The sequence below is a fragment of the Podarcis muralis genome, chromosome 3, assembly GCF_964188315.1.
Source record: "Podarcis muralis chromosome 3, rPodMur119.hap1.1, whole genome shotgun sequence".
Taxonomy (NCBI): domain Eukaryota; kingdom Metazoa; phylum Chordata; class Lepidosauria; order Squamata; family Lacertidae; genus Podarcis; species Podarcis muralis.
Window position 1 is genome coordinate 93,378,975 of NC_135657.1, and position 19,932 is coordinate 93,398,906.

The window sequence follows — 19,932 nt, forward strand, 5'->3', positions numbered from 1 at the left end:
GACAGCCAGATAAGGTCAATGTCTTGGTAGGCAGCACCTGCCTTTGGCCCCATCGTTTCAAAGCCAAATGAGGACATTTATGTAAAATCTCATCAAATATATCTATATGAACACCAAGAGAGTTTTAAAACGTTGTTTACAAAATCTGGCCCTATGTATTCGCATCAAGATACATAAGTGTTCTTGCATAAAGAGACCCCAGGAGGTTCCCCACAACTCAAATAATAATTCCAGCACCATAAATGCCACCTCGAAACAGACACACATAGCTTTCAGACCGAGGTGTATGATGGCGATTGTTTTTCCTTCTATCTGGGTACATGATAATGGTATCCCTTGGAAGCACAAAATTACTGGAATAAATTGCACAGCTATATCATTTTGTGGTATTTAGTCTAACTCTTCTCCACCTGTGTTAAGAGGTTTCTCTTCCTGTGTATCTAGACAAAACATCTTGAATAGCCCACAGAAGAATGAATGGGCTTGGTCCTTACCCAATATGTAATCAAAGTCTCAGTCTAGTTATTATGTCTGCAGTTTTATTATTATGTTTGAGCTAAAAATATTTGAGTGCTATCTGCTGCATTCCATGCGATTTCATCATAGGCAACATATTTCCATGCCAATTGGTGCTGAAGTTTATGGTCCATTTGTTGCAAATAATGACTTATAGGTTGGCTTAAAGGAGGAATACTTGGAGATTTCATTTGCTCCATGTTTGAGCAAACCAACCTGACTCTCACTTCCAGGATGAACACCCGGATCAGAACAAAGCCACCCTTCCATTTTCACACTTCTAAAAATGTCACACAATACAGCTATCAGCTCAAAGACTGCACCAAAATACACCAAAGCAAGGCTTTGTTTTTTTCAGTTGGAACATGCCAGAACTCACCGGAACCCGGTTCTGGCACCTCTGAGAGAATGAGGAAGGTGTTCGTGGTAAGTTCTGGCACCTCTTTTTTCTAGAAAAATAGCACGGGTTCAAAGGCTGTAACAAAACACATATAGAAATTTGTGCTTTGGGTTAAAATGTAGGCAAAAATGCTTGTTTTGTAAAAAGTAAAATAGTGCAATTTTTGTGTGTGAGCGTTTTTTTAAAATTGAAGATTGATGCAGAAATAGGAGAAAATGGGCCTATGAATGAATACATGGGAAATTTATGTGTCTCAGAAATAGTCCTATCCATCCACCACTTGCTTAGACAAAGGAATGGTGCCAGGTACTCTCCTTTAAATATATTTTGAGACTTCATGGAGTTAATTTGAATCTGAAGAAATAGAACTTTATTCTTGATGCAAGTTGTCATTTTCTTCAGAAGTTGAGATCAAGAAAGAGCAATGAACCAGAGATGAATATAGCATTTTCTACCTCTAGCTTCTACTGTATGTATCATTATCTAACCACACCATTTTGGCGGGTGGGGTGGGGAGAGGAAGGAGGAAGAAGGACTAGTCCTTTTGTCCTGGTACATCCTGTCACCAGAATGGATTCCCATATGCGATGTGATTCCTTTTGATTTGATAGGTTTTATAAAGATATTTTGCTATCAATACTGTTCACAATTTAATTACAATAATTAACATAGTTTTCCAATATTTTTTCTGCATTTGATTATACGCCTAAAAAATGTTGCAGCTGTGTTTACCTATATGCCTTTTGTCTCGGGCTTCATCTGAAATGAGAAGTAAATATCATTTTATATATAGCTTTCCACTTGCTTTGTGAACTGTTTTTTATTGAAGCTTCATGCACATTGATACAGATGTGCTCAGATCTCTCCAAACAGGCCCTTCTGGGACAGAAATCAGGGTAAGCTTGAAAGCCCCCGCTGAGAGAGAATAATTCCCTACACCATCTTTTTTTATAAATAATTTTATGGTGTTCAGGCTTCTTTGCCAAATAATAATAATAATAAATACATGAAAATCTTCCACGTTCATAATTACCTAGGTGATAAAGTAAAATATAGCTTTAATCATGTACACCATCTGGGGTTCTCATGGACCGGGTAAACCATGTGTCCAGAGGTTATGAGGGCTCCTTCGTGAATTCTCTTGCCAGGCCCAAATTTAGGGCTACATTTGCATGGTAGTTGTTAGCCTCCCATATACACCTTGGGCCTAAATAGATAAAAGAATTGTGCACACAAATGGATGCAGCATGTACGGTTTGCCAGACTTATACATAGGCACATAAGTCTAGTAAAAACTGAGCTGAAACCGAGCCAATTGGCTCCCAGAGAAGAGGACGAGGAGGCTGAATCTGACTGGCTTGGATAGCCCCTTGCTGGATTTGGAAGATACGTATCACGACAGTGCCTCACACTTCTGGACATGTGGCTGATACGGCAGCTGAGCTTGGACTAGTAAACATGAGCAGAGGCTGATAAAAGGAAATTGGAGTCCTGCCAGCTGGTTTTGTTGGGAAGCCAGGTATCTGAAAACGGCCTCCCTGCTTCCCTTTCTCTACCAAACAGCTGATCGTTGTCTTTCCAACGTCTTTTCCCTCTGCGAGTGTGGCCCCTGCTGCTATGCACACATTGTGTTGGATCAGGGCCTACTGGAACAGGATGAAGCTTCCTTACTCCCACAGCAAGCCATGGAAAAACACCCCCCCAATAGGATTGCGCCAGAACAGTTAATGATAATTAACTTATCTCACCTAACCTAGCAAATGCTGCATATGGAATGTTTATGAAGTACACAAACAAAGTAACACTAGTAAGATAACATCACTGTAGACAATGCAATCAATCCACAGCCAAAGAGAAATCAGTTGGAGCTTGAAGAGATTGTTTCTAAGACCACACTGTATGCGACAGCGTACACTAGTAGTATACTACCTGGTCCAGGAACTATCTGGTGAACAAGCCATTAGGCACTCCTTGTTACTGATACCATTTGGATAACAAGTGGCAATGTTGGTTTTAGGAGTACCCCAAGCTTTCCCCTGTTCATTCAAGAGGAGCATGACTCCATTTAGAACTGGAAATTATTGGGCATGAGAGCCATCTACTAACCATCTTGTCTAGATTCAACTTCCATTCATGGGGCCACTTCCAGTCTTTTACTTCCTCCTGGCACTGATTACCACAGACACAGCTTCAACCTGATGCAATCTGGGACCTAACTACTTGTAGGATCATCGCACTTCCCATATAGACATGTCTGCTTGTATTAAGAGACTGCTTTGTTCTGCTGCAACCAGTTGAGATTTGACATGTGGCAACCTGGGAAAAGGCCTTCTCTCTGGTGATGCTGTTTATATCCAGCATTGTTTCTTATTAGTTTTTGTCATTGGTTGAAGACCTATTTATTGGCACAGGCCTTGTGTATTAGTGCCGGCTTTCCCCAACTTGAGTCTCCAGCTATTTTTTGAACTACAGTTCCCATCATCCTTGATCACTGGTCCTGCTAGTTAGGGATGATGGAAGTTGTAGTCCAAAAATGGCTGGAGACCCAAGTTTGGGAAACCCTCTATTAGTGCTTAGGCCTGGCATTTAATATTTGTCACTGTTTAAATGTTTTATCTGCCCCTGTTTTATCACAATATTATTATACGTTGTTTGCTTTTAAGCTGTTTTGAAACAGACCATGACTTCCTCCAGGGCATGACTTCCTTTATCTAGTTCAGCTTTTATTTCCCCTATAAATATGTGTGTAAAGTGTATACATTCACATATACATTTTATTCTGTAGAATTGGGAGAAAAGTCATCAAACAGCTTTTGCAGAGGGCAAATGGTAGAGACCTTTACGTCATCAGGTTATTAATGGCCATATGTAGTCCAGCAGACTAGCCAAACCTTTGTGAGGCAGCAGCTGTTAACAGGAACCTCTAATGAATATAGGTTAGGAGTTGTTCCATGAGTTTATGCTGGAGTTGTATCGGAGCTACAATATTCTAAGGGGCTTTGGGGTTTTCTATGCTTTTTGTTACATGAGTTCGGTCCAAAATGAACTCTCTGATAAGGATCACTTTCCCCAAATTCTCTGCTGTTGAAACCTAAAGCACCAGTTAATGGTTTGTATAATGTGAACTGAACAGAGGATGTTCAGCCATTCAGGCACTAGGATACAGAGGATGTAAGCAAATATATTCATATGGAGAATGTCAACAAGCGAACAACGTAAGCAGGCAATTTTGCATAGTGTTGGGTCAGTATATGTCGTCTCCAAAAATGTTGAGGCATTTGCACGTGAGTACAGTGGAGTACAGTGGTACCTCGGGTTACAGATGCTTCAGGTTACAGACACTTCAGTTTACAGACTCTGCTAACCCAGAAATAGTACCTCGGGTTAAGAACTTTGCCTCAGGATGAGAACAGAAATCATGCAGCAGCGGCAGCAGCAGGAGGCCCCATTAGCTAAAGTGGTACCTCAGGTTAAGAACAGTTTCAGGTTAACAACAGACCTCCAGAACGAATTAAGTACTTAACCCGAGGTACCACTGTATTTCGTGAATTTCTCAGAGCTGGATAGCTGAGCCTGTGTGAACCAGCACAAAGAGTCCCTACTAGTGCAATGGGCCTTTCTCCTGCATACCCCCTGAGCCACCTCAAATAAGCTCTGCGATGTCAGGAGAATCCACAGAACAGCCACTATACCACAATGACTCTCAAAGATCTGTTTTCCACATTCTATACATTAGCAACTATTCATAAGCCACCCCAAATAAAAACAACAAAATGTACTACGTTAGAGTGAAAAGATCACTGCATGGATTTCTCATGCAGATTTTTTTTACTTGAATTGGGGTTGCCATATTTCAAAAAGTAAAAACCAGGATACCTCAAATGACATTGTTGAATTTGTTTTTTTAGACAAACCCCAAAATTGTGGATGTATGGCAGCCCTACTTGAATACAGATACGCAAGTATGAATGCATACACGTGTACCATGTTAGCTGCAATATGTGGGTGTGCACTTAAATCACTGCATGCCTCTCTGCAGATAACACACATGTTGCAAATGAGAAGAACTGGACTCCCGATTCTGTATAATTTAAGGGAACTAACTGTGAGTGACACAGGGATGAATATTCCACATCTGATATGGTGGGTCTATTTTGTACCATAGAAGAAAACACTGCATGGTCTGCCACCGCCATAACACTTCTTCTTAGCCACTCTTCCATCTGAGGAAATGTGGTGGTGTGTGAGAGTAGGTTAGGGGAGGGAGAACCATCAACACAGGCCTTTTTTTACAAAGTGGCTTCTTCAGTGGAGCTGTATGGGCAAGGGGAAAAGAGAGAGAAGCCTGCACAGCTGGTGGAGAAGAGGACTGAGGACTGAGAAGGGCTCAGAGAGGAGGCTTTCAATGAAGGCACCGTGAAGCAATCTGGGACTGGCTACTGTGTGCGCCAGGGAAAAGGCAAATGGGCAAACTGTTAACTAGAGCAAGTTGGAAAGGAAGAAGGTCTTTAAGGAAAGAGAAGTGAAATTGTGAAATTCGAGGCAGAGCAAAAATGGTTGGGACCTAAGCGTAAGTTGAGGACGGCGAGGAGACTCTAGCCGAAGCCTCATCAGCTAGCCTTGGCATGTCCTTCTTCTTCTGGCCAGCTGGTGTGGAGTGTGCTTGGGTAATGTGCCTACCCATGCCAGCTGGCTGAAGCTCAATGCCAGCCTGCAGGGAGCACAGTAGTGTGGGTGGGAGGAATTGCTTCCCAGATGGTTTAGCAATATCTACGTGATTGCAGTACTCTAGGAATGCTAAAACTCGTTTGATAATTATGGTGCTGGGGTGTGTGTATGTAGCTTAATAGGATTATAAACAAAATGGGCCGTGCTGGACTTGGTTTTGATAAAGTGCAGGCAGTGCAAGTCTTTGGCCCCAGTTTAGCAGAACCATCCCCCAGAAAGCTCACCGATCTAGGTTTCGTATGGGAATGTGGCGTTTGCTCTCCTAGGTGTGTGACAGAGGTTTTTTGGGGGGAGTTAAGAGTTAGGGTGGTTGAGAAGACAGTCTGGAGTTAGAAGAGACAGAGAAGATAAGTCTGTGGGTTGGGCTAGTCTGGTGTGAGAGAGTGAGAGAATTTGTTAAGAGGAGTCAGTCAAACAGTTGAGATAATCAGTCAGAAGGTATTAGGAAGTTATAGACTGGTAAAGAAACTAAAGTTAAGATACTGACAGGAATATTATCTGAGAAACCGTAAACTTGTTAATGTTTGTAAAATCAACTTGTTTTTTTTGGTTCACCTTTAACAAATGTCTGGACTCAGTGTTTTACCAGAGAGTAACGGGTTGATGGGGACGTGGGTGGCGCTGTGGGTAAAACCTCAGTGCCTAGGACTTGCTGATCGTAAGGTCGGTGGTTCGAATCCCCGCGGCGGGGTGCGCTCCCGTCGTTCGGTCCCAGCTCCTGCCCACCTAGCAGTTTGAAAGCACCCTTAAGTGCAAGTAGATAAATAGGTACCGCTTTATAGCAGGAAGGTAAACGGCGTTTCCGTGTGCGGCGCTGGTGCTGGCTTGCCAGCTGCAGCTTCGTCACGCTGGCCACGTGACCCGGAAGTGTCTTCGGACGGCGCCGGCTCCCGGCCTCTTGAGCGAGATGAGCGCGCAACCCTAGAGTCGGTCACGACTGGCCCGTACGGGCAGGGGTACCTTTACCTTTACCTTAACGGGTTGATGGCAGTGGGGAAGCGAGCACAGTGGTGGCACAGGGATCAATAGACCGTTAAATGTCCGGGCACCCTGTGTGATCACCACAAGGACATATGCTTGATGATGATGATGATGATGATAGCCCATTAAGGAGTCCTCAGTTTGACTTGCTGCTTCCTCTGCTTCCATGCGATTGCCCCAAACTCACTCAGTGTGCTGCATATTGAAAAATCCAGACTGAAGGCTAACGTACATGATATGGTGATATTGATTCTGTGCCATTGCTCTGGACCTCTCATTGCTCAATGAATATCTAGTCTTTGGCAATCTGGCTGTGGGAAGAAAACTCCCTTACCAAGTAGGTTTTATCAGCTTTTTCATCAGCCTGTATCTTGAACAGTAGCTTGATCAACTACTGTTAGCAGAAGATAATACTTACCTTCATGCTATGAATGGCAAAGTTTCACCTTCCTGTGCCTTTAACTGCCTGATAAGATGAGCAGGCCAAGCTGTACCCCTTTGGTCAGTTGGTGAAGACTCTACTTCTAAGGCGTACAGTGAAGATTATCTAGATTTCCAGGTTTTTGGGTGTGTTTTTTAGATGGATGGCCCAGCCATTACTAATGATCTGTCAGATGTACAGAGAAACTGTTCATACTTGGAAGAGCTTAATGTGCACTGGATCTTGGTCCCAAGTCCCGCTGATTTTGTAACTCTCAGCAGCACTATGAAATTTGTCCAAAAAGTTTCTCTTATTCTTTCTCACTGGCTGCTTTACTGAAGGAAGAGGCAAGGAATTTCATTCTTCCTTGTGTAACACTGCTGAAGTATGTGTTGTACTCTCCATGTTGTTGTTTTGACAGGCTGTTGGAGGTGATAGGCTTGCTTGCTGGCTCTCCCTGGCCTCAACATTCTGTAGTTGCAAGCACGTATCAAGGCACAGCAAGGAAGAGAGCTTATTGTAAACAGCAAAGCATTTGCCTCTTTAGTCAGTTATTCCTTTTCATTTCATACATGTGCTATAGTGATGCTATTTGGGGGGTATGGGTTGGTATCATGAATGATCTGACCTTGATGAAAAAGCATAAAGAATGCTTTGCTATGAGGCTGGGCTGGACACATAGGTGTTACCTGTCTGTGGTCATGAAATAAGGTTGCCATATTTTGAAGAGCAAAAAAGAGTACGCTATGATGACTCTCATTTTAAGTACACCTACTATATGTAGGCTATAGAAGCTGTGGTACAGTGGTACCTCGGGTTACATACGCTTCAGGCTACATATGCTTCAGGTTACAGACTCCGCTAACCCAGAAATAGTGCTTCAGGTTAAGAACTTTGCTTCAGGATGAGAACAGAAATCGTGCTCCAGTGGCGCAGCAGCAGCAGGAGGCCCCATTAGCTAAAGTGGTACCTCAGGTTAAGAACAGTTTCAGGTTAAGTACGGACCTCCAGAATGAATTAAGTACTTAACCTGAGGTACCGCTGTATATTGCTGAGGGGGGCAGGAGAAGAGAAGAGGAAAGCAAGTCTTCAGCCACCAGTTATCTCTACAGTAGTACCTCAGGTTGCAGACTCCGCTAACCCAGAAATAGTACCTCAGGTTAAGAACTTTGCTTCAGGATGAGAACATAAATTGTGTGGCGTTGGCAGCTGGAAGCCCCATTAGCTAAAGTGGTACCTCAGGTTAAGAACAGTTTCCGGTTAAGAACGGACCTCCAGAACGAATTAAGTTCTTAACCTGAGGTACCACTGTATGTCTCATCCAGAAAGTATAGCTGGATACATTTTGGCAAATTTAAGAAATCCACCTAGACAGAACTTTTACCCCTGAAAAAGAGGGTGTGTCCTGGAAAAAGAAGACACATGGCAACCCTCAGAACAACAGTAAAAATAGTTGTTGTTGTATGATACCCAAGACATGCCACATGTCTTATAACTTTCCTGTTTTGCCTTCTGTAGATGTTTTGCATGAGGAAACAGCGAACATTTGCTTCAAATTTCACTTTTGGCCAAATTTCAGTGGCAATTCTACCTGAGATGCATTCTGAGTAAGTTATTCATGTTGGTGTAGTGTAGGCAGTAAAGGGGAGGGAAAAAGAAAGAAAGAAATGAAGAATGCGCTGGAACTAGAACTGTTGGTAGTAATCCTTTCCAAGGGCCTAGTGGTAATCAAGTTCACATGTGGGGAGATTTGGGAAGGGGCCTGGCTTTAATCTGCTTTAGTAAACAAAAAGGTATTGCACTTGGCAAATGAGGAAGGTTTGGGAGATCCTGTGTTTTCTGTCCTGGTTGTTTAGCTGTAAATTAAATGGAGGGATTCTGAAGGTTGTTTTGAAATGGAAATGTGAGATTTATGTGCGCCAGTTCTAGTGGTGCTATGAAGTTAAAAAGAAACAGAATTGTATGGGAACATTGGATAGTCAAAGTTGAAGAACCTACATAGTGGGCCGATCCAATAATTGTTGCAGACAACCTTGCCAGAGAACAGAAGATAATATGTTTGGGCCCAACAGATATGAATAGAGCATTTCCCAATTGCCTACTGTAGAATAAATTACCAGTAACATAGCTGGCTGCAGAAGAACTATTTACAGTAGCAGAATTTGGCAAATTCAAATGGAGGACAAAAAGCTCAGATTCTATACATTCAAGATTACTTTGGGCAGGATTACTATATGGTATCTCTTCAGCTCCAGAAGTGTACCAAAGGATTATCCAATGAACAGCTGAGAGGCTCTACATGTCATGTGTTTATGCAGCTGATATCCTAGTGCAGGGAAGTTCAGAAGGGGAATATGATGTGGCAATATAATGACTCTTAGGTTTTGGGAAAGAAACTTGAAAGTGAATCTAGAAAAAGGCAAATTTGTCATGGCTGAAATAAAATAGGAATATTGAAAGAAACAAGACTTTCCCCATTGCTGTGAAAAGAATGGCCACAGCTAAAATAACTTATTGCAAGCATTTGTAGATTTGGAGTCAATGCTGATTCCAAATATGGCAACAGTGACAGCACCATAGGATGGGTTTTGGCCCAAGATGTTGAGTTTTACTGGATGCCAGTAAAAGAGAAAGAAAGCATTTTCACAGTTAAAAGAGCCATTAGGAAAAGCACCTGTGTTGAAGTACTACAACGTGGAAGAAAGGAATAAAAGAATAAGTAACTGTCAACAGATGTCAGTTCTACATTGATTACGTGCTGTTTTGTTGCAGACAGGCTAACCTGTTACATATGTTTCCACAGTGCAGCCAGTTACTCAAGAGGGTTACTATGATTAAATGGAGGGAAATGGCAAAAGTGTTTCGGAGGTACAGGATTACACCAGTTTGTTATGTGCCACCCCAGTCTATGAGATTCCAGGAGTTCCAGGCACTTACCCGGGGTTCGTGGAATGGGTTCCTATGAAATAGGGGGCTACAACTGGTAAGGGGGAATTGGTGCTAGTAGAAGCAGTATAATAATAATAATAATAATAATAATAATAATAATAATAATAATAATAATAATAATTTATTATTTATACCCCGCCCATCTGGCTGGGTTTCCCCAGCCACTCTGGGCAGCTTCCAACAAAACACTAAAATACAATAACCTGTTAAACATTAAAAGCTTCCCTAAACAGGGCTGCCTTTAGATGTCTTCTAAAACTTTGGTAGTTATTTTTCTCTTTGACATCTGGTGGGAGGGCGTTCCACAGGGCGGGTGCCACTATTGAGAAGACCCTCTGCCTGGTTCCCAGTAACTTGGCTTCTCACAGCGAGGGAACCACCAGAAGGCCCTCGGCACTGGACCTCAGTGTCCGGGCAGAACGATGGAGGTGGAGACGCTCCTTCAGGTATACTGGACCCCTAGTGCAGGTATGGGGGACTTTCTGCTGTTACTGAAGTACAGTTCCTGTCAGCCCCAGCAAACACAGCCAGTGGCCAGGAATGATGGGAGCTGAAGTTCAGTAACATCTGGAGAGCTAATGGTTTTCCACATCTGTTCTACTGCAAAGCCACCATTGGATACAACTCATGGAATATCTTCCTTGCAGTTGAGGGACCAGTTTTACATAGCAAGCCCCCCAGGGCCTCAGGACAAAGACAGGATAAACACATTTTCTTGTTGTTTATTTAACAAAATAATGTTCAGTAGGTACAACATTACAAACCCGGAAGGCTTCGGCCTGATGTTCAGTTTCTAGTAGTCAAATGTGTGGATTGAAAATACTGTAAGTCAAAAACCTTCATTTGTGCTTAACCTTCTGGTTTTCCTATAAGCACAGATTCTTTTCATATAAGCAAACAGAGCAACTTTAGGTCAGAAATGGGCTCTCCTGTCCTTTTTTAAAAGTCAGCATTCATAGAAAAGGCACATATCCTCACCTTCCATTTTCATGATTTGCATCTTATTGTGGAACTAAGCATTTGGCATGGTTAATTAATGCTGCCAACACTCTGCTCCACTAAATGATTGTTTAGCCTAGAGTGGAATAAAATACTACAATGACTAATACGGTATCATTATGTAACAGAAAATTAAAAATCTGATAATTTGATTGGAAGTCTCAGGTGAGTTTTCTGTATGAAAGCGTTAACCCCAAGTAGCTATAAACAGGTAAATGTTTTATTCATCCAACTGATAAGGAATAAATGCATATGATATAAATTATGTATAATTAATACTCTTGGGGTAAAAAAAAAAGGCTCCTTATGCTAATAGGTTGTCGGTTAATTAAGAAATGGAATATGAGGCAAACAAAGGTGATTAGAACATACCGTGGGACCATAAACAGAAATCATGCCTTAAATAATCTCTCTATAAAAACACATTATACAGCAAACAATTTTGCTTCAATCCAGTGCAAAAGCTTAATGCTTTGTGGGGGGAAAACACAGTGAAGGGTTTTAAATAAGGAAAAACAGCTTGCAATAACAGTTCATGGGCTACAGAAATGCTTAGTGTTGTGGTTCTTTGTTTTAAATATTGACCTGAAGTAATTTGAGCTAAAGAGGAGCTGAAATGCTCACAAGCTGTGAAAACCTTCTGGTTCTTGAGAGGCTGCTCAAGTTTAGGTGTGTGATTGCAAGTATTGTGTGCGTTGTTTGGTTGTTCACCCAGAAAAATGTCAAAAAATCTTCCCTAAGTGGCAGCCAGTGGATATACACTTTCCTATAGCTTGGCTGCAATCTTAGATCAACTTACCTGGAACTTACTTCTGAGGAGGAATTCTGTCATTAGGGCCGGATTTAGAGGTGGAAATTTAACATGTCAGAGGAGATGCTGACTCCATTCCTACAGCCCTACATTCTGTAACTTGGAGTGCAAGTGTCTGAAGGAGGGAAATTTCAGAGAGTTGTGTGTTGAGGTCCGCCAAGCCACCCCTAAATAATTCACAATTCACATATAATTTTTGTTTAAGGTTTTTGGCATAATTTTGGCCACAACTTTATTAAAATACATAAATGTGAGTGGTTGCTTAGGCATTGGTTCCAACTATCTGTCCCCACCCCGGGACAGAACTGACTTCCGGATTCCAGTGAAAGCCAGTGAGGGAAAACAATATTGGGGAGAGCATGGAGCCGGGCACCAGACCTTCACCTCTCCCCGCATGCTCCCGGGGGCTCGATGAGGCCCAAGCTACTGAAGCTAATGGGTTCCCTTTATATGTCAAGCTGTCCTTTGTCAACAACAAATTGTCGCTGTTTTTTGTGTTGAATATATGCTATACGGTAATTTATGGACCTAATAAGTATCTAAAACCATTTGCACATAACAAAATATGTATTTTATCAAAGTAATTGTAGAACTGAAATACAATCAAGAAGAAGTGTATTAATAGTAAAATACAATTAAGAAGAAATATATTAATAGTTAAATAATTATTAAGCTCTAACTGTATTTAGGTTTTATTTTGTTTTTTATCTTATATTTTGGAAATGTACATCCAGGTTTTTTCCCTTTAATTTTTTGGGGGGCCCTCAAGAGAGTGGGGCCCTAAGCTATAGCTTGTTTAGCTTAGACGTAAATCCGGCACGGAATGGGATGCACTACTTGGAGAGTATGCACATTGGAATGATGTACAGTAGCAGTCCTTTTCAGAGGGAGGATACACTGCAATATCTTCTTGCAGGTCCCCCTTGTAGGAATAATAACAGAAGGTGTTGCTGTGTACTCCAGGCCATGGATTGCAGCAACCAAGGACTCTTGGTTAAAGGGTCAACTCTTGGGTTATTGCCATTCTTTCCAGTGCAGAGCAAGCCAAGCCATATGAGTGGTGAAATTTTGGGTTGTGGGAATCCTCCCGTTGCTTATTCAGATTAGGATTTGGAAGAGTACATTACAGAATGCATGCTTCATTGATAAGTGTGCTGTCCTCCCAAGGCTTTGTCAGGTTTCTGATGCGGCAAAAGGAGGAAGAATGCTGTGGAACCATCTTCATGCTTGTAGGTCCTTTTATCATAACTCACAGTCAGAAGCTTCTGAATATCAATTGCTGGAAACTGTAGGAAGGGAGAGAGTGCTCGTGCTCAGGTCCTAATCCTGCTTTCCCCACAGGCATCTGGTTGACCACTGTGAGAACAGGATGCTGGACTAGGTGGGCCATTGGCCTGATCCAGCACTCTCTTCTCATGTTCTTACATAAGTTATTGTTGTGACTGATGATGTTCCCTATCAATGTAAATTGGCCTAAGCCATGGCTAGCAGCGCTATCCTATACATATTTACTCAGAAGTAAGTCCTTCTGCTTCCAATAGGGCTTAGGTAAAGGTAAAGGGACCTCTGACCGTTCGGTCCAGTCGCGAACGACTCTGGGGTTGCGGCGCACATCTCGCTCTATAGACTGAGGGGGCCAGCGTACAGCTTCCGGGTCATGTGGCCAGCATGACTAAGCCGCTTCTGGCAAACCAGAGCAGCGCACGGAAATGCCGTTTACCTTCCCGCCGGAGTGGTACCTATCTACTTGCACTTTTATGTGCTTTTGAACTGCTAGGTTGGCAGGAGCAGGGACCGAGCAACGGGGGCTCACCCCGTCACAGGGATTCAAACTGCCGACCTTCTGATCGGCAAGCCCTAGGCTCTGTGGTTTAACCCACGTCCCTAGTAAGTGTACCTTTAGGATTGCAGTTTTAGTCTGGGTCTAACCCATGAAGCTTTTGCTTCAGGATAAAGAAGAACAAACAAGAGAAGGATCGTGTGTGTGTGTGTGTGTGTGTGTGTACAAGCATTTCCATGTTATTGATTCACTTTCTAGTTATGGTAGCGCATAGCTACTCTAGTTCACTTTCCGCAAATTAGCCCTGGCACATGGGAATGGTGACGGAACAAAGAATAGAGATGGGGCAGGAGCAGCAAAATAAAAGAATATTTAAATGATTTCAAATGGATTGCAAAGTGTTGAATCATAAAAGGTTGGCAAAAAAAAGAAGCCCTCTCCTCATGAGGTCTGGCTAATATTAGGAATTACTGCCTCAAACGCTGCAGGTGTGGGCCCATTTCTTTCACTGTGAGCAAATGGGGTTGCAACTGCCTTTGACAATGTAAAAGCTGCAGAAGCCTCGTGCCCCGGGGCAGACAATGATGTTGGGGAGATGCTGATTTTAGGACAGAAAATTACAATGGTTATGTAGTAAACAGCACCTGGAAGTTTACTAATGATTTTTACAATTAACAGCAGCACAGTGGTCTTGATTATTCATGCATGCTTTCTATGAAAGAAAAGAAAAGAAGCAGATGTTGACGAGAGTCACATGGGCTGTCGGTTTTGTTGCCGGGTTTTGTTGTTGTTGTTTTTCGCAACCGGAGGTAGAACCTCCTTCCTGTTATCAGCTTATTCCAGCAATAACGTGCAGAAAGCAGAGATTGGCTGGCTTTAACACGATTTAATGCCATGTTATATATTCTTAATAGATCTTTGTGTATGAGCTGGCACGTCGGATGCATCCAGTGGCTTGTTTGTTTTTCCACTACAAATGGGGTTTAATGTGGAGACAAGAGTATGCGGCGCTCAGGCTTACCCCAAATGACATAATCATACAAGTCTCTTGTGTTCGCACAATGATGAGATGCTTCTGGAATAATAAGTCCGATGATGCCTGGAGACTCCTTTGGAAAGTTCACCAGGTGTTCATCCGCTGCCTTGGTTAATTTTACCAGGCAGAGATGCCCTACCCTATGACTTGCAATAGACATTTGAAATTACAGCAAGCTCTGGTGGAACCTCAGGTTTTGCCAAGGCTATTGTTTTCTCATTTATTTGCAGGGGTCGGGTTTGGTTTACTAGGAATGTAATCTGTTTCCAAATGGATTTGTAGTTTGGAAGAGAAGAGGGACGAAAACAAAGATATGCTGACTAGCCTGGAATAGGACTAGTCAATAGCTTGATTCACCTACTCTCAAAGAAAGGTATTGCAAAGGAAAAACCATATTGTTGTCCTCTTGGTAAATATGAAGGATTTTCTACCCAGGGGTAAATAACCAGTGGCCCCCTAGATGTTGTTAGACTTCAACTCCCAATAGACCCAGCTAGTATGGTCAGTAGCCAAGGATGATGAGAATACAATAAAACCATAGCAAATGATTTGCATATCACAATACAATAAAATGATTATTTTTTATTTCCATCTATAGACTACTTTACTATCCAAATGATACTGAAGCAGTTTACATACATAATAAGTACAGGAAAACCTTATTGAGTTATCTGCAAAATAAAATACATAAAATTTATAGCAAAATACATAAAAATGTATTTGTTTTGTTTTTATGTCTGAAGTATTTACAAAGCTAAATGCAATTGTTTAGCTGTTACATTTGCTACACTGTTATGTTTCATTTACCAAATGGGTTTTGACTGTTAAATTTGATGTGTTAGTGGATAGTCACTAATAAAACAAAGAATCAAGCAAGCAAGACAAACCAAGCCTATATATGATTTTTCAAAAATGAAAGTTTTTGAAACTTAAACTTTGAACTTCCCCAAATCATTTACTTTTAATAATCTCCTTGGCAGTCAACACTGGTTTGTGTCAAAAAATACCAAATAACTCTCTTGCTTCTGTTGCACATTAAGCTACCCAATTAGTGAAATTATATTTCTGATTTTACTGTTAATTGTACATTTTTAGAAACACATTTAAAATTTGATGCTGGGAAATTGTTCTAACTTTGACATTTTGAAATTCATTTTGTAGTGGAGAACCTTTGTTGTTAAGGATTATAGATTTTAAGTTTTTAACTTGAATCATATTCTAGTTGTTAATTCAGTGTCTACTTTAAACCATTCAGGGGAATGATCTATCAATGTTCTATGATTCTGTGATTCCATGGTTGGTATTCAACGTGCTCCATTTCTTAGTCACTTACTAGTGCAAAATTCAAGCATATGGAGGACAAGATTAATGCAGAGATTTACTATAGAACACAGCAAGTTGTTTTCTTTCAATGCATTCAATGGGGATTCTAATCAGTTAGGGACAATTGGGGTCTGTAGAGATTAGGACAGTAATTCAGTTTGCTTTTAAGGTTGAATCCACCCAATTCACACTTCCTTGAAAGTATATGCAAACCGAAACACAGTCATTCTTCAGAATCTAAATATTAGGGGCCATCTAATCTAGGCCACTGAAAATATAATGTTGCATGCCACTCTAAACTCAGAGTGGTGCGAGATTCCGGGAGTTCCAGGCTCCTATGCAGGGTTCCTGTTTCCTCTGGAAAACTGTGGAGTCTTTATGATATATGGTTTACTTACACACATATATATAACCTGAGCCTACGATGGAGGGGCTCACAGCATTAACACCCCAAGAAGGTCTTGTTTCTCCCATAGCCACAGCCTTCATTTCCAGGCTGCAGCCTACAGCCTCCTGCTTCTAGCCTCTAGCCCACACACATCTCAACTCTGGCTTTTGTCCTTCTAACTACCAGCCAATTGAAGGAGCGGGACCTAGCCATCTGTTCTCTGGCACAGAGCCACTTCCTTTGTTACCTTAACAAACCATACTTAGGCCATTATCTCACTAAGAAGCTGGACTAGCTATTCCAGTAATTGAATCCTTGCTGGATCCAGGAATTGGAAGGAGACTTGGGCATACAGCCCATACCAACTCACAACAACGTGCTCTTAACAGTAATGTTTCTTATAGGTACAAAGCAATGCTTCAAAATATAATTGGCCATCTCCCCATAGTACTTCATTCTCATGGGATGTGGGTGGCGCTGTGGTCTAAACCACTGAGCCTCTTGGGCTTGCCAATCAGAAGGTTGGCAGTTCGAATCCCCACAACGGGGTGAGCTCCCATTGCTCTGTCCCAGCTCCTGCCAACCTAGCAGTTTGAAAGCACGATAGTGCAAATAGATAAATAGGTACCACTGTGGTGGGAAGGTAAACTGAGTTTCTGTGCACTCTAGTTTCCATTGTGGTGTTCTGTTTTGTTATGCTGGCCACATGACCTGGAAAGCTGTCTGTGGACAAATGCCGGTTCCCTCAGTCAGAAAACGAGATGAGTGTTGCAACCCCATAGTTTTCTTTGACTGGATTTAACCGTCCAGGGGTCCTTCACCTTTACTTCATTCCAAACTTCGTTCTACGGCATGGATGGGGAACAGGTGGTTCTGCTGGACCACACCAGCATCACTGACCATTTAGCCATGGTGGCTGCGACTGGTGGCAGTCAGAGTCCAACAACATCTGAAGTGCCAGAGGTCTCTTATCCCAGTTCTACAGGATAAAACCACCAGTGCAAGCCACCAGCATGCTAGGATGGGACAATTTTCAAAGTGTCCCTAACTACTTTCAAATGAATTTCTCTCCCTACTGTATACTGATCTCAACTTCTTTGATCTGAAAATGCTTCGTGCAGCAGGCTGGCACATGTGCTATGTGCAAACATGTCATGTTCCACTTACCATCTGCCTTAGCTAGATGTGTACACACATCTATATGGGCTATTTAAAAATGTATTGGACAGACGCTGTTCTGTGAGAGATGTTGGGAAGGAGCTCTTTCAGCTGGGAGAAGCGAGGCAGGTATAAAATAATTGGAACCATAGTAACAAAAGAGAGGTTTTTCAAGATGTTAGATATAGTATATACACACCCACCCCACTCCTGAAGAAACAGCCTTCTCATTCACTGGACCCTACTGTTTTCATCGAAGGATTGTGAAATGTTTCTTCCTTGCTTGGAAGAAACAGGAAGAGAACAGATTTTGATCTTCTAATGAGAAGTCAAATATGGTGTCAGTTAACACCATATATTTTAGACTGATAAACACAAGGCTGCTACCACAGAAGCAGATGCTAATATAAGCACATATCAAGGATATAAATGCTTCTCTGAATATTTTTATGGCACCCGTTTTTGAAACACCTTATCGGACCTGTGATCGCAATGTCTACTCTGTTATGAAGGTAGCCATTACAGGGAAGTTCTTGAAGGGACACAAAGCCTGGGTTTGAATCCCACCTTTTGGCATTAATCTCACTGGGTGAGTTTGGAAAAGCTAATGATTCACAATCCAACTCCATCACAGGATTTTTTGTGAAGTTAAATGATAATTACAATAGCCAAAAGTTTCTATTTAGGGCATTTCCAGCTGTTAGAGAGCTGTCACACTTTTGTACACTGAAAAGTGGCATATGAGCAGAATCTACAGTTAGGTTTTTTTTTAAAGGCTTCCATGTTTGATAAAACATTTTGCCCTTTAGCACGTCTGAGTTTCAGGACAAAATCTCACCTTACAAAAATTCAGTTCAGTGCCAATATATTTTATATCTCTCATTCATTTAGGACGTTGGGGCTGTAATCTTTAACACAAGTATCTGGGAGTAGGGGTGTGGGAGAAAGTTGATTCAGTTTTCATTTAAAGGAAAAACCTAACTGATTCACACTTTCTAAAACAATCCGTGTAGGATTGCAATGCATGCTGGGGGTATTGCTTTCTATATCATTGAGCTGTACAGTGGTACCTCGGTTTACGAACTTAATTCGTTCCGGAAGTCTGTTCTTAAACCAAAGTGTTCTTAAACTGAGGCATGCTTTCCCTACTGAGGCCTCCTGCCACTGGTGCCATTCCACCATTCGGCTTCTGTTCGTCTTCCAATGCAAAGTTCGCTAACCGAAACACCTTCTTCCAGTTTTTAGGAGTTCGTTGCCCGAATAGTTCGTTAACAGGGCTGTTCGTAGACCGAGGTACCACTGTATAAAATCTTGTAATAATCATTCCTATCCATCCAGGATGTTTTTTTTTTGAGGGGGCTTGTTTTTTTGTTTTTAAAATGCTTTTCTTTGTTTTTAATTTGCTTGCTAATATGAGTTACCCAAAAGTTGAGCTGCAGTACTAATTGCAAGTTTCTGAAATGAGTCCTTGGAGACCACTGCAATCTTCGTCTCTCAGGCCCCCTGTCAAATCAATAGTTTACAGAGTGCAGCAAACAGAATATTTTGCAAGGTTGAAGAATGTCACTCCACATTTCAAGGTCTTTCAGAAAAAGAAATGAAGTAGGATGACAGGTCTTGACACTTCACTCCACTGACTTATTAGGGTAGCCTTTTACCAAGACTGGAGCCTAGTGGAGAATATTAAGTGCATCTTCCTAATCTGCATAATCAGCTGTCATAGTCTTATTGTCACAAGATATGGGGTGGGTGGGTGTTGCCTACTTGGAGGGGAAGCAAATCTAGGCCAAATGTGAGGAGCGTTTTCTTAGCCCTTGGGGACTTCTATTACAATATCCTTGGGGATTTCTATTACTGAAAGTCCTCCAAGGAGCTCAAGGTGGTATAGACCTGGGTTCTCCTCACGCACACACATTTTTATCATTGCAGCAATGCAGGCGAATCACTGCTTGTTTGAATAGTGTTGAACAGCAGCACCTTACTCTCTTTGGAGCAACCTAGCCCCTTCCAGTGTTGCCTCTCTGATATGCTAACTTCTGGGCATCAGGTTTACATGCAATATGAAGGGGATCAGAGTCACTTCCAGATTTGGGAGTGTCTTTGGGCAAAACATCTTCTATGGATCCTCTCCCTCCACAGAGATGAGCTCCTCACAGTCATGGTTTTTCTCTTCTGCTCTTGCTCCCACCTCCTCTTCCTCACAATTGCTACCACTTTTTCATTTATCGGGCAGAAAGCCGGCGAACAATCAACCAGTGGCATCTACCGTCGGTGGCCATTTTGCATGCATCCGATTGACACACAGCTGCCAACGTGTGGGCCCTTTTGGACCCTGAAGAAGGCAGAATGGGGTAGAATGGATTAGGGTGGGCCAGGAACTGAACCCTGAAACAAAACGATCACTGCTGGTACCGCTTCCCACTGCTTTCTGCACCTTCATGA